The 14,322-nt window shown below is 42.2% G+C and overlaps 1 protein-coding gene and 1 long non-coding RNA gene across 2 annotated transcripts in view; one reads left to right on the forward strand and one right to left on the reverse strand.

Annotated features, from left to right (window-relative positions):
• LOC134759827 (VPS10 domain-containing receptor SorCS3-like) overlaps positions 1–14,322 on the forward strand; it is a 174,016-nt gene that overhangs the window by 15,348 nt on the left and 144,346 nt on the right. The window lies entirely within an intron of this gene.
• Positions 8,519–10,224, reverse strand: LOC103891722 (uncharacterized). The gene is made up of 2 exons (XR_655963.4): positions 9,357–10,224; positions 8,519–9,041 (listed from the first exon to the last, which is right to left on the reverse strand). It is a non-coding gene; the product is annotated as an uncharacterized LOC103891722 (long non-coding RNA).

Here is a 14,322-nt window from a genome sequence, read left to right on the forward strand (position 1 = left end):
AATATATATTTGTGGAGTCCCCTCTATGTGCCAGGTGCTGCTGGATTCTGAGTCTGTAATGGTGAGCAGTGCATGACAACACTAGGGACATTTAACTTAGGAAGGGCAGAGAGGGAGATGCAGATGAGTGGAGATTGCAAAGATGTGTGGGGTGGATTAGGTGCAGAGGAGAGGGCATAGTGTTCTGGGCATAGGGCTTCTGTGGCAGGGAGGAGCAAGTGGAAAGGAAGGACAGTGTGGCTGGAGCAGAGAGGCTGGGGGATGGTGAGAGATGAGATGAAGCTAGACAGGCAGGCATGGGCAGGACTAAGCAAGGGTTTAGTTCTTTATCCCAACAGCAAAGGGATGGCCTGTCTTGGTGGCTTATGCGTGCAATTCTAGCACTTTGGGAGGCTGAGGAAGGCAGATCCCCTGAGCCCAGGAGTTTGAAAGGCAACATGGAGAAACTCCGTCTCTACAAAAAATACACACACAAACAAAATTAGCTGGGCATGGTGGCATGCACCTGTGGTCCCAGCTACTCAGGTGGCTGAGGCTGAGGTGGGAGGATCACTTGAGCCCAGGAGATTGAGGCTGCAGTGAGCTGTGATCATGCCACTGCACTCTAACCTGGATGACAGAGTGAGACCTTGTCAAAAAAAAAAAAAAAAAGAAAAAGAAAAAAAAGAGGTGAGCCATGAAAAGTTTTATAGTAGGAGAGTGATAAAATGATAAAATTAAATGTATATTAAAAAATCACTCTGATCACCCTGTGGGTTAAAGGGAAAAAAGGATGAATGCTAAGAGGATGTAGCTGAAGAGGATGATGGCTTGGATGGTGGCAGTGGGGGTAGATAAGAAGGAGTCCACTGAAGAAATATTTGGCAGATGTAGTTGATTGTGTCGTTAGCTCCTGTTCTTAATTTCTCTTTATAACTCCCTTTGTATGGGACCTTTGCAGTGCCCTCTCTCTGAATGGGACCTTCTTCCCCATCTTCTAACTTTTGGTTTGGCCTTGTGACTTGCTTGGCCAATAGAGAGTTGGAAGTGATAGTGTGCCAGTTCTAAGCTCAGTTATCAAGAAGGATGTGTGTTTCTACCTGTTTTCTTGTGCCTTTGGGGTGGCCATGAGAAAAACATAGCCTATTGGTCTCAGGAAGAGGATGAGAGACAACTAGTACATAGCCATTCCCAGCCAAGCCCACGCTAGACCAGCCCAACCCAGCTAGAACCACCTAGCTGAGCCCAGTTATGATCAGCCAACCCCAAGCTGCCCTGAATATTTCTGAGAATAAAGTGATTGATTGTTGTGAGAATAAGTGATTGAGATTTAGGTGGTTTATTTTGCAGCATTTTTGCAGCAGGTAAAATCAATAGAACTTGAGAGATTGGATGTAGCAAATTTGTGGGAACATAATTATAGTATAAAGTGAGGTTCACCTATATTTCGAGATCATTAGCCTGCTACATACATGCTCAGGGATGGACTTAGGAGTGTTTTTTTGGTGGTTGCCTGCCCCTTGCCTCTCTTTACAATTCATGGTTTCTTTTTCTGGAGCTGAATGCGGTAGGCCAGATTTATAGTCCGAAAGAATTAATTGTCTACTCTTTTTCCTTCTCACTCTCCTTCTGGCAGGCTAATCAGATTCCAGCAGAGCCTGAGAGCTGAGTAATCCTCAGTTCCCTCAATAGGGGCCTTCAGACCCTAACATTTAGTGTATTCTTGTTGGAGTTGAAATCAATTTTAGCTCTAACTGTGAAGATGGAATTTCACTTGAAGGGGTGAGAAATACAGGGCCAGGGATTTTCTTGGTTTTGACTGATTATTTAAAATATATTAGTTCTGATAAAATATTGAGCTTTTAAACAACAAATTTAATATAGGGAATTGTACTTTATTTGTTAATGGAAGTTGCAGGGAGATTGGTAGGAGTTGTGCTAAAGGGCACTGTGGTGATTTTGCAAAGTATAGTAATTACTGTAATATTTTGTTGAATTATTAATATCTACTATGCCTACAGGAACATAAGATTCTGCAGTCGAATTCATTTTAAAATTGCCTTTCTCCCTTCTGGTTTTGTTTTGTGTTTTGTTTCTTGTGCACTTACTAATTTTTAAAGAAATGGGGTAGGGCAGTGTTAATTATATTGTATGAAACACTGTTGTCACATGCTAACTGAATATATGCTTCTTCCAAACCGGTTTGCAGTGGCAGATTGAGGGATGCTGAAAGAATCATGTCTGGGGAGAAAGGGCTCATCCGTGTGTTTTTTTCAGGAGCTGAGATGAGGAGAGAAAAATAGCAGAGAGGTCACATGTATGCACATGAGTATTTTGTCTTCATGCTTCTAAGCAGAGCTGGTCCTACCTGTAGATGAAATTGGTAGGTGTTTAGGCATGTGTGATGAAACAGCACAAGTCTCCTTTTTTATTTTGAGATGGAGTTCACTCTTGTTGCTCAGGCTGGAGTATGCAATGGCATGATCTTGGCTCACTTGGCTCAGTTTGTATTTGTATTTTTAGTATAGGCAACATTTCATTATGTTGGCCATGGTGGTCTCGAACTCCTGACTTCAGGTGATCCACCCACCTTGGCCTCCCAAAGTGGTGGGATTACAGGTGTGAGCCACAGCGCCTGACCTCAAGTCCCCTTTCTTAATTGCCTTGACAGTGATTACTTAGTGTCTATTATGTGCTCAAATGAGATTATTGTGCATGATGATGATGATGATGATGATGATGGTCATAGCTTACAGGTTGTTACCTGAGTGGGCTCATGCTGCAATAGGACTCTGGATGGAGTGCAGGGTTATAAATAAGCACTTTTTTTGTTGTTGTTGTTTGTTTGTTTTTTGGTTGTGGCTAAATTGAAATTGCAGGACTAGACTTCACATGAATATCTGCCAGCTTTATGAAATGGTGTAAGTCAGTCAACATCTGAGACTTAAGTTTCCTCATCTGTTTAATAGTTGCAAGGATCAAAATGAAATCATGTTTTGAAAGGGCATTATAAACTATAAATGTACAGATATTTTTAAGGAAATATCATTGTAATTAAATTGTGGAAGAAGTTGCTCATACTCATGTTGTGATTTTGAAGGGGAGCAAGGAGGACTTTTTTCTTGATTTTATTTTTTCCTTTCCAGAATCTTCACAATTAGAGGACCATTTTTCATGTTGAACGTTGTTCCCTCTGAGGTCCTCTTAAAATATAAATAATTCAGAGACAATATTTAGAGCTGGAAAGAACACATAATGACCTAACTACATCTTTTTTCTGACGTAGAAAATGTGGGCAAGAGAGATTGTATAGTGCCCAAATTCATCCAGATAGTAGAAACACCCGCATCAATGTCCAGTTCTCTGACTTTTAGTCCAGTGCTCTTTCTGTAACACTCTGATGCCCATTAGTATTCCATTAGTCCAGAGAATTTCCCCCCAGAATGTAGCCTTGGGAAGAATAAATAAATAGATGACTAGTGGGGAGATATCAGGTTTGGGATCCCTTTAGGTGGAAGAGTAGTGCTTGGGTCGGAAGGACCTGGTCTTGAATCTTAGCTCCACCCCTGACTAGGTAGCTGTGACCTGGGCAAGGTACTTTTCTGAGACCTACTTCTCTCCTTTATAAAATCAGGATATAATCCCATTTTGCCTGGTCTTTGTGAGGATTTAGTGAGTTTAAAGTGCTTGCCAAGGTGCCTGTCCTGTGGTAGAAGATACTCTAAAATGAGTAGGAAATGGTTATTGTTAGATAAGAGGTCCTGGAGATTAGCTTGATCTCCCTCACAGCTGGTCTGCCTTCTGCCAGCCATTCTTTCACCCCCCTGTGAGGGTGTGTGTTTTTTAAGAGGAGAGGAAGCTGCACCCTCCAACATTGCTGGTTCCCTTCCCCAGGATGGGGGAGGGAGGACTATGTGAAAGGCCCCTGCAGAGATGCCTGCACAGTGGGGGACACTCCTGCACTGGCCAGAGGATGAGCTGGGACTTAGTAATAGCCCTTCCTTTCTCTTTTTTTCTCAGACAGCAGCAGCTCCAGCCTGATTTAAATTTCCTTTAAAGGAGCTGAGGATGATAGGAGGGTGGAGATGTGCGTCTTCAAAGAACGGCAGGTGACTCTAAAAATGAGACAAATCAAAGCACCTGCATCTATAGCTGCACATTGCTGTGTCTTAGGTGGCTCTGCTTCTTATTTTAAGTTACTAAGGTGGCTTCCTGAAAAGTGGGTTTCAATTTTTTAACTGAGAGTTTATTATCCTGCATGTAACTGTGCGTGCTGCCGATCTGTGAGCTGGGTAGGACCTATTGTTTCTAGTGAACTTACAGCAAGTAAAGCATGACCACCTATGGGTTAACATTTAGGTAGAGGAGGAACTTCTAGGAACAGAAGAAAACAGGAAACACCCCAGAGTCTGAGTCCCTTCTCAGGTATGGGGGCTGGGTCAGCCTTTACCTGAAATAAAATAAGAGCAAGGGATGAAGGGAAGCGAGCTCCTGTGGCCCTCACTCTCCCCTCTACCCAGCACCCTCCACTTTCCTTCTGACCTAGGGAAAATGGTCTAATACTGGTCCTTTGTGTCTTCACTTTTTTTTCTGAGCACTTCACATTTTAAATCTGATATCCTAATGGTGAATGAGTTGGGGATGGTTTGGGAAGGCGTTTTAGGGATGGTGACTCTTGAAATCAGAGCCTGTGCTGTTTGCCTAATTTTTCCAATTTTTAGGGCTGGCATCAGGGAGAGGTAGGCCAGTCCAGACATCTTTCTGGTCCAGAGACGCCTATTTCCTGTCTGACTCATGCCTGAGCCTCAAAAAGCTCCCATGAGATGAGAGCCATGGGCTCTGGCCAAAGACTGGCTCTTCTCTCTGTGTTGGTCAAGTACTTACAGTGATGGATTTTTCTTGGTTTAAGCGGAGGGGCAATTGGGGAGAGCTTTGCTCTGTACCTTTTTTTTCCTTTTTAAATTTTATTTATTTATTTAAAATACATATGACATGAAATTTGCCATTAGAATCATTTTTACTGCTACAACTCAGTGCATATTAATGAAGAACCACTTAAACAGTGACTTCCTCTTGCTCTGTTCTTCACACAATTAAATTCTCTTCTTCAGCATCTGAGCAAATATGGGGATTTCTAGTTTATTCCCCTCTTCTGCCTTCTCCTGTCCCATCTCTAACAATTTTCTCTTCTTTCTTCCCAGAACAGGGGCCCATGGAGTTGGGAATGAGGACAAGTCTTGTAATCTTCAGGGATAAGAAATACGGGAGTATTTTTCATCTCCCCCTTGACAGCTATGTTATTTATTTGTAAAGATAATCATACCTGCTATCACCCAGAGAAAGATATGTGTCTTGCTCCACCACCCTAACTTGTTCTCCTGAAGCAGGGATGGTAATGCCAAATTATCTGCTCCTTGACCATCATGGGCATCCTAGCAATCAGTGACATACCTCAACAGGCAAGCTGCCTTTGTCCAGTACAGTCTTGACATTGTGACTTAGTCTTGGCTAAGCCTTTTTAAGAGGAGACTTGCTTGTACATAGCTGAGATCAAACACACTTCATAGTTGAGTTGTTATTACCTATATATTTATTAATATCATTGTTGTTTAAGGTAGTATGATTTGGGAATATAGATAGATAGATAGATAGATACATATCATCCTGCAATAAATAGTTTTAAAAATATCTTGAACAAATTCCTGATTGCACTTCAGTACTGTGATTGATGATGAACAAGAAACAGTTCAGACTTGATCTCGGCCTTCTGGGAACTTAAAATCTAAGAGAAGTATGTGTAGGTGGAAGGATGGAAATCCAAATCAATATTGGAATCAAAAGTGAAGCCTCTGGGGATGGGATCCAGCATTTACTGAAGATCTGCTGTGTGCCGGGTGCCAGTCTTGGGTGCTTTATTTGTGTCATTTCATTTTCCCCTCATAACTTTATGAGTTGGAGGTTATTATTATCTCTCTTTAACAGAAAACTGTGATGAAGAGAAGTTAGATTATCAAGCTCACATGGCTAATAAGCTTCGGAGTGGGTAATGAAATAGAGGAAAATACAGATATAAGGTAGTTGAGTCTACTGTATTATTAATGTTGAAATCAGGATATTACAGAGTTTGTGAGTGCGGATAGGCTGAGAGTATCACAGCAAAAGGGTGGGAGAAGGTAAAGACATCAGCTTTTATTTCATTTTAAAATTACATAATTTTGCAAAAATAATAGACCACAATTAGGATACTCTTACTGTGTGCCAAACACTGAGCTGTAACCTTTGCATTCAGCATCTTGTTTAATCTTCATGGTGACTTGATGAAGTTTCTACTATTACGAGCCACATTGTAAAGATGAGTAAATAAAAGCATGATGGGGTTCAATACCTGACCCAGGTCACAAAGCTGGTGAGTGACAGATCTGCAAGTCCCACGTGGACCATCTGACTTGAGAGCTCCTCACTTGATGAGTTACAGAGCCCACTTCTCCAATTCATACCAGCAAGGGAAGCAAGGCCTCAGCAATACAAGGTTGAACTGCTGACCCCATGAGGGCTAAGATGGGTTTTCAACTTCTGGGCCTTTTTTCAATTAGGCTGGCATGTTCTTTTCTAGAAGCCTTCATTGAATATTTGTACTTAAGCTCTGGTGTTTCCAGGCAAAGAGCAAGATGAGTAAAGGCTTGGAGATGAGAAGTAATAGGGTGTTTTTGGGAACTAGGAGAGGCAGGAAGAGATAGGTCCAGATCACACAGGCATTGCATAGCCCACTGGCAAACTTGCATGCTATTTTTATAGGCACTGGGAACCCTTAGTAATTTTGAGCAAGAGAAACATGTAATTAGCAATGGCATCAATTGTCCTCAAAACACCACAAAATCCATTCTCCCTACTTCATGGGAGGAAAAAGAAAGGCTCAGAGAGGCTGAGTTTTTGCCTGGAGTCACTCAGCAACTTGTTAGTGGAAGGAGCAGCAGAAGCCCACACTGCCGTCTCTCCTTCCAGCTCTGGGAGCTGCCGGCTGCCTTCCTTTCACTCTGCCTGTTCCCTTCCCACCTCTTGCCTGCTCCCTCCTGGCACAGTGGAGTCCTCTCCATCATTAGAGCAGCCAGTGGGGTTCTGTTGTAATTAAAGGAAGCCAACAGGGAGAAGGAAAACAGAGCAAGGGAAAAAAGCAACCACCAACACCACACAAACTCCCTAACAAGTGCTGTCTATCGCCTTTCATGGGCACTTGCTTGCTTTAAATACAGCAGAGGGAAACCCCATAGGATGGTGTGGGAAAGCAGGTTATTAAGTTGCCTTCAGGCTGGCAGAGTGGGGATTTACTCCTTTTCTTGTCCTCCCTACCCTGCAGTGCAAAACTGATCAAATATTAAAAGTTGAAAGAGACTTCGAAGGCCATTTAGTTCAACTTTTCCTCTAAGGCAGGGCTTCCTCCATTGCTTTCCTCTCTCCACATAGCACCTCTGATATGTTGTTACGTGGTGGCTCCCTCGCTCCCCAGCTCCCCACATTTTCTGGATCAAAGCTCAGGTAGGGATGGGAAGACATTTTCACTAGCAAAATACTGGCCGCACAAGCCTGTTATCATTTACGGCAATGACTTCAGAAATGTCTAATTAATTCATTTATCCAATTAGCCTCTTGCTCTCTGAAATGCTTTTTCTGGGTTGCTGAGCAACTAGGACAGACTTCGAACACATGCATGCTGCTGCTGAATGAACCAGGAGCTTTTTCCTTCACCCTGGTAGCCCCCCACTCCTCTTTCTTCTTTTATTTTTCTGACGCACAGTAAAGAACATCTCTATCATCCCCCATCCTTCTCGACTTCCCCCCCGCCGGCCTCTCTGAATGTGCATGCTGCCTGCCTTAACACATTTCCAAAGGTAACTTTTATGCCAAGCATTTGTCATGGACAAGGAGAATGACAGGATATATGGGCACACAGAGATGCCTTTGTAAAATAATGAAATTATCTGGGCTCAGGCATGACTTGGGAAGAGCTTTGCTGGTTGTTGGGGGAGGCAGGGGTGAGGGCTGGCTAAGGGTAGGCTCAGACGCATTGGGGAAGAGGGTGCAGTCTGTCTTGGGGTGACGTTGCATTAAGTGCAGCTTGACTAGGCAGCAGTTCCATCTGTTTTTATAGTGTGTCCTTCATGGGGGAATTGTCAGCCATCCCCAGTCTGGAGTGCATTGTGAGCAATAAACAGGAGCGGGGCTTAAGGTGAAAATGAAAGGAAAAATATCAACCCAGGAGGGCAGCAAAGTGCCTTGAGGAATCATCCTTGAAGTGTAACACATTTCCGTTTAAGGATGTGAAAATGCCACAGGCTGCTTCACTGAGTTAGAATGTTAGAGATGGACTTTGAGCTCAAACTTCCACCATTCTTCATTTTTACAGATGAGAAAATTGAAGCTCAGGGAGGATAAACTGTTTACTCAGTGTCTCACAGCCCTGTCCTGCTTATGTCACCACATTCCTCCTAGATTTCATTAAGGGTTCCTTGTCCATAAAATTAGTCACTTGAGTCATCAAAGCTTACTTTTAAAATTTTGACTTTATTTTGGAGTAGTTGAAGTTGGCAGTGAAGATTTGCAGCGCTCAAGGATCTTGGCATCTGTCTCCCCATTCACCTTGACATGTGTGTATTGCAGATGCTAGGGGCACGTGCTTGGGCCCAGTATTCAAATATGAATGAGGAAGAGTCCCTTGTCTTCAAAGAGCTCCCCCAAACCCCTCATGTGGTGGAAGAGATGGACAGTAAAGGAGGAAGGAACTTCTCAGAGACATAAAAGAAGCATTCAGAGAAGAGGAGCTGGGCAATTTGCTGGGCCCAGACCTTACAGTGAAGGGGGCTATGGGGATGGGATGGGGGTGGAGGACATTCCTGGGCAAGGGGACAGCATGGGCCCAGTAAGGAGGCATGAGAGATGGTGACATGTTTGGGGACTGGAGAGTGGGCTGGGAATGGAGCCTTCTAGCTGTCTGGCTTTTCTCTGATACATGGTGGATGGTTTGGTGCTGCCCGCACCAACTTCTGGAAGATACTGCGTCTTGCTCTCTGGAATAATAAGAAAGCACAGTTATCTCTACGTATGTGTCAGTATGAAAAAGCATATGCCAGGTTTCCTGGATGGAAATGACTTCCCTTTTAAGTTAGTTCATAAATAATGATGAAGACCATAAAAGTACACATGCACTGCACACATTTAGCTACTGCTGTGGACTGTGCTCGCTGGGAGCAGAGCCTTTAGGAAAACCAGCTGCCCAGAGAAAGAATGAGGGACTATACATTCGCTAAAGCATGGGCTCCCAGAGCCTCCTGCAGGACCAAGGGAGACCTTTTATGGAACAGGGTCTATTCCATGGCACTCACAATTGTAGCAATCACTTAGTCACTCTGAAATTCCAAGAGATAGTCAGAGAAAAAAAGTGGCCTGTGACAATGATTGCCCTGACCAAGCCTTTCCAAGGCAGCAGATGCTTCTTTACTTCCAAGCATTGCCCGTCATGATCAAGTTCTTCCTCCAGCAGTGCAGCCACGTTTCCCTGGTGGCAGACATTCCTTTTCCAAGGTTGGGCTTGCTTTTAGAGGGCCCAGAGATGGCAAACAGCATTGTGCAGTGCTCCTTAGTATAAACTCTTCTCTGGGAATGTTCTTAACAAGGTGGTTTGAGTTTCTCTAGGAATTAAGCTGGGGCTGGCTATTATTTTTCTGGTAAGACTTGTTACTCTAAAATGCATACAGGGTCGAAATCACAATAGTCTGTCTTTGGAGCAATCAGACACACATGGCAATCTAAGGCTCTGGTAAGGAAAAGTCCGTGGGTTCTTATTCAATAAGTATTTGATACACTGGGCTTTGATGGATGTAGACACTGCCTGCTTGGGTTTTCCTAGACCAAAAGGTGAAGTCTCCGGTGGTCACTGCCTCTTGTTTGTTCCTTTGATTTCCTTTGACGAAAAACAATTCTTGTCTTGGTGAGGTCTATTAAATCTGTTCTTTTCCAAAATGGGGCTGGTAGTGCATGGTGGACAGAACTGGAACTTTCCCTCTGGTCATTCCTTGCCATCCCCTGGGTGATTCGGTTTCCCATTTTCTGGGATGTGCTGATAGGGCTTGTCTCCCGCCCCCTCTTATATAAGGAGGCAGGGTGCATCTAGTGCCAGATTTTATTCAACCCTGTAACAATCCCCCCTTTATGACATCATTGCTCATCACCATGGAAACATTTCCTCCGAGTCACAGAGACTGGATTGTGGCATCATAGCATCAGGCAGGAGGAGGAGAAGAGGAAAGGGGAGAGGATTGAAACTGCCTGGAGGGATGAAATACCAATAAAATAGGATGCAGTCACAGAAATAGGATTTTTCTGTCTGGATCCTTGAATGGAGAATCTAACCATGGGCCGCAGGAATAAACCTTATCTAGCATAAGGAGGAAGAGCTTTTGTGGAATGTAGACCTGGGACCTTTTGTTCCTGTGCAGTATTTCTTCAGGGAAATGGAATAATTTTAATGAGAGCTATCCTGTATTTTGTTTTATTTTAGAGACAGGGTCTTGCTCTGATGCCCAGACTGGAGTGCAGTGATGTGATCATAGCTCATTGTAACCTCAAACTCCTGGGCTCAAGTGATCCTTCTGCCTCAGTTTCCTAAGTAGCTGGGACTATAGGTGCATGCCTCCATACCCAACTATTTTTTTAAATTTTTTATAGAGATGGGGTCTCACTGTGTTTCTCAGGCTGGTCTATCCTGTATTTTATAAGCATTTCTTATTTGATCCTCACAAAGTCTCTTTGGACTATTGGATCAGAGAGGTTAAATAACCTGCCTAAGGTAACACGGCTAGAAAATGGCAGAGCTGAAAATTATTAGGGGCATAAGATGTAAACTGTGTTCTCTTGCAGCTTAGCGTTGGGAGAGAGAGAGAGAGAGAAGAGAGAAGAGAGAGAGTATGTTGGAGACAATTATCAAGTTAATAACATATACATAGTTAAAACTGTGGTAGGTGTCATGAAGAGAACAGACATGATGCTTTCAGTAAGGAGATACTGGAGTGTGCATAGGAACTACTTGTGTTTGTATGTTATTAAATTTGAGACAAGGCTCTGAACCTAGTTGGTATGGACTTAGCCAGGCAAAGTGCTGTGCTCACATAGGTACTGACTTTCCCGAGCTCACCTGCTGGGCCCCACAACCAATACCCTTCTCCTCAGCTGCTTTTCTCTGCCTATGCCCCATCTTCTTGCTTCTCCATTTGTCTTCTCCCTTCTCCTGAGATCTTCCTGCCTGCCCTCCTCTCTTGATCCTGTTTCTTCCTACTGATCTCTGATCTTCTCTTTCTCTAGACTATAAACTCCTCAAGAGAGAGAAAACTGTTCCCCTGTTTTATATCTTGGTTTACCCAAGGATCAGGCTGTAGCCTGATCTAGGTCTGCTTCTATGGTCTGCTACAGAAATAAATGAGCAATGTCCCTTTTTAAAGAAAAAAAAATGACTACATTTTTCACAGTTAAAAAATATTGTCTAGTAGACTTTTCTTAACAAACGCCGGCTGATAAATGAATGAACAAGTAACAAGTGAGCATTAAAAGGGAACAAAACCCCAGAGTAAATGGCCAATCCTGTGTTGTTCTACAGCTTGTTTGCCATTGTTGTTTGCATAGGTTCATTCTGATTGTGATTTCAAGTTGTATTCATGTGATCTAGCCACCTTTTCTCTTAATACAACTGGTCCTAGTCTGTAGGATGGTGTCAGCTTAGTGCTTCACAGGGTTCTAAGAGCTGGGGGTGCTTAGCCACGGACCTCCTCTGGGAGCTGCTGTCCTGGTGCCCCATCTGGCAATAGATGGACGTAAGGAAGCCTCATACTTTCCATTTGTGTCACCTTGCTGAGCTTTCCTTGATTCATCTGAGTTTCAGGAGTGTTTGCCACTTGAGTTCAAGGCGCCTTCATGGCACTCCTAGGATTTAAAGTGGGCAGGTTGGTCTCAATTTGGTCTCCAGTGTCTGGGCTGCCCAACTCAGATGAGCACCTTACTGGTTGGAGGTCTGGAATTAAACTTTATTGGAACAGCTGTGTGTGTGTGCGCGCACGTGCGTGTGTGTGCACACGCATTAGTAAACCATATAAAGTGCCTTTACTATCCAACCTTGTTCTTTCCAGGGCCTACAGTAACTTGATCTGACTTCTAAGGGGGCCCTTCTGGACCTGCTTTGTTGATTCTGTCAGAACCATTTATGACGGGCACATCTAGAACTACTAAGTGCCTTTTTTTCCTCTTTTTCTTTGTTGAATGTTACATGGGGAGTGAATAGTGAATTAATTAAGATCACAGGGTTTGGAGTGAGAGAGACAAGAGTTTGATCCTGGTTTAGCCTCTTACTAGCTATATGGTCTTGGGCAAGTTACTTATATTCCCTACATTTAAATGTCTTCATTTACAAAATAGGTATGAATATATATTAGTACCTACTTCATAATGTTGATGTTCAGATTCAGTGAGATACACTTGTATTGTCTTACCATGATGTCTGTCTCACCAAAGTTAACTATGATTAAGTGGGCCAAATGTACCATTTGCATATTTTCCCCCAAAATTATGCAAATACTTTTTGAACTCAGCATAAAACTTTAACTATAGCACAGATCATATCTAGACTTTCTCATGTTTGAATTAGAAGGGTCAGAATAATTGGCATTTTAATTGTTCACCATTTACAGGCACCATAGGTGAAGGGAGTCTAGGAAGAATAACTCTTAGTTGGAACTAATTCCCGAGAGCTTTATCAGATATTAGAGATATTTTCCCCAAGTGTGATTCTGACATTAGGACTGTTAAAGCAAATTAAACAGGTGCAGTCCCCTCCCTCTGAGAGCAAAGAGTTATCTTGCAGCGGGGAAGTTAGTTCAGCTGGACATGTGTCTGTGTTCATATGCAATACACTTCAGCAGAGAGAAGTGTTAAGAACAAGCACTGCCACTCAAAAGTGGCTCTGTGACTTTAGGAAGTCAGTTCATCTTTCTGGGCCTCCAAATCTTTAGTATAGAAGGAGAAAGGTTAGTAGCTACTATATCCTTTTTCCCTTCAGCATGTTTATTGATATATAATATACATGTACTAGAGTGCACAGGTTTAAAACATTTATTATTTTTATTGTGGCAAAATACACATAACATAAAAGTTTACCATCTTAACCATTTTAAAGTGTACAGTTCAGTAGCTTTAAGTACATTCATAATGTTGTACCAGCGTCACTGCCATTCATCTCCAGAACACTTTTCAGGTTGCAAAACAAACTCCGCACCCATTAAATAATTACTCCCCATTCTACCCTGCTTCCAGCCCTGACAACTGTCGTTCTACTTTGTGTCTCTATGATGTTGATTACTCTAGCTACCTTAATAAGTGGAATCATATAGCATTTGCCTTTGGAATATTTCACTTAGCGTGATGTCCTCAAGGTTCATCCATGTTGTAATATGCGTCAGAATGTCCTCCCTTTTCAAAGCTGAATAATATTCCATTGTATGTATTTACCATGTTTTGTTTATCCATTCGTCTGTTGATGAACGCTTGGGTTGCTTTCATATTTCAGCTATTTGGAATAATGTTGCTATGAACATGGGTATATGGTATACCAGTATCTCTTTGAGATCCTGCTTTCACTTCTTTTGGGGAAATGCCCATAAGTGGAATTGCTATATTATGTTGTAATTCTACGTTTAGTTTTTTGAGGAAACATCACATTGTTTTCAATAGTAGCTGTACCAATAGAACACAAGTCTTCCAATTTCTCCATGTCCTCACCAACACTTTGTTTTTTTTTTTATAGTAGTCATCTGAATGGAAGAAGTAGTAGCTCATCGTAGTTTTTATTTTTATTCCTCTAGTGATTAGTGATATTGAACATCTTTTCATGTGCTTATTAGTCATTTGTATATCTCCTTTGGAGAAATGTTTATTCAAGTCCTTTGCCCATTTTTGAAATTGAGTTGCTTGTTTTGTTGTTGAGTTTTGGGAGTTCTCTATATATTCTGCATGCCAACTCCTTATCAGATGTATGATTTGCAAATATTTTCTTCCATTCTGCAGGTTGCCTTTTTACTTGGCTGATGGAATCTTTTGATATATAAAATTTTTTAATTTTCATGAACTCCAATTTTTCTCTTTTGTTGGCTATGCCTTTGGTGTTGTATCTAAGAAATCCAATGTAGTGAAACTTTTCCCATAAATTTTCTTCTAAGAGCATTATGGTTTTAGGTCTTACATTTAGGTCTTTTATTCATTTTGAGTTAATTTTTATATATGGTGTTAGGTATTTAATTGTTTTCTATC

This window comes from Pongo abelii, chromosome 14, assembly GCF_028885655.2.
Source record: "Pongo abelii isolate AG06213 chromosome 14, NHGRI_mPonAbe1-v2.0_pri, whole genome shotgun sequence".
NCBI classification, from domain to species: domain Eukaryota; kingdom Metazoa; phylum Chordata; class Mammalia; order Primates; family Hominidae; genus Pongo; species Pongo abelii.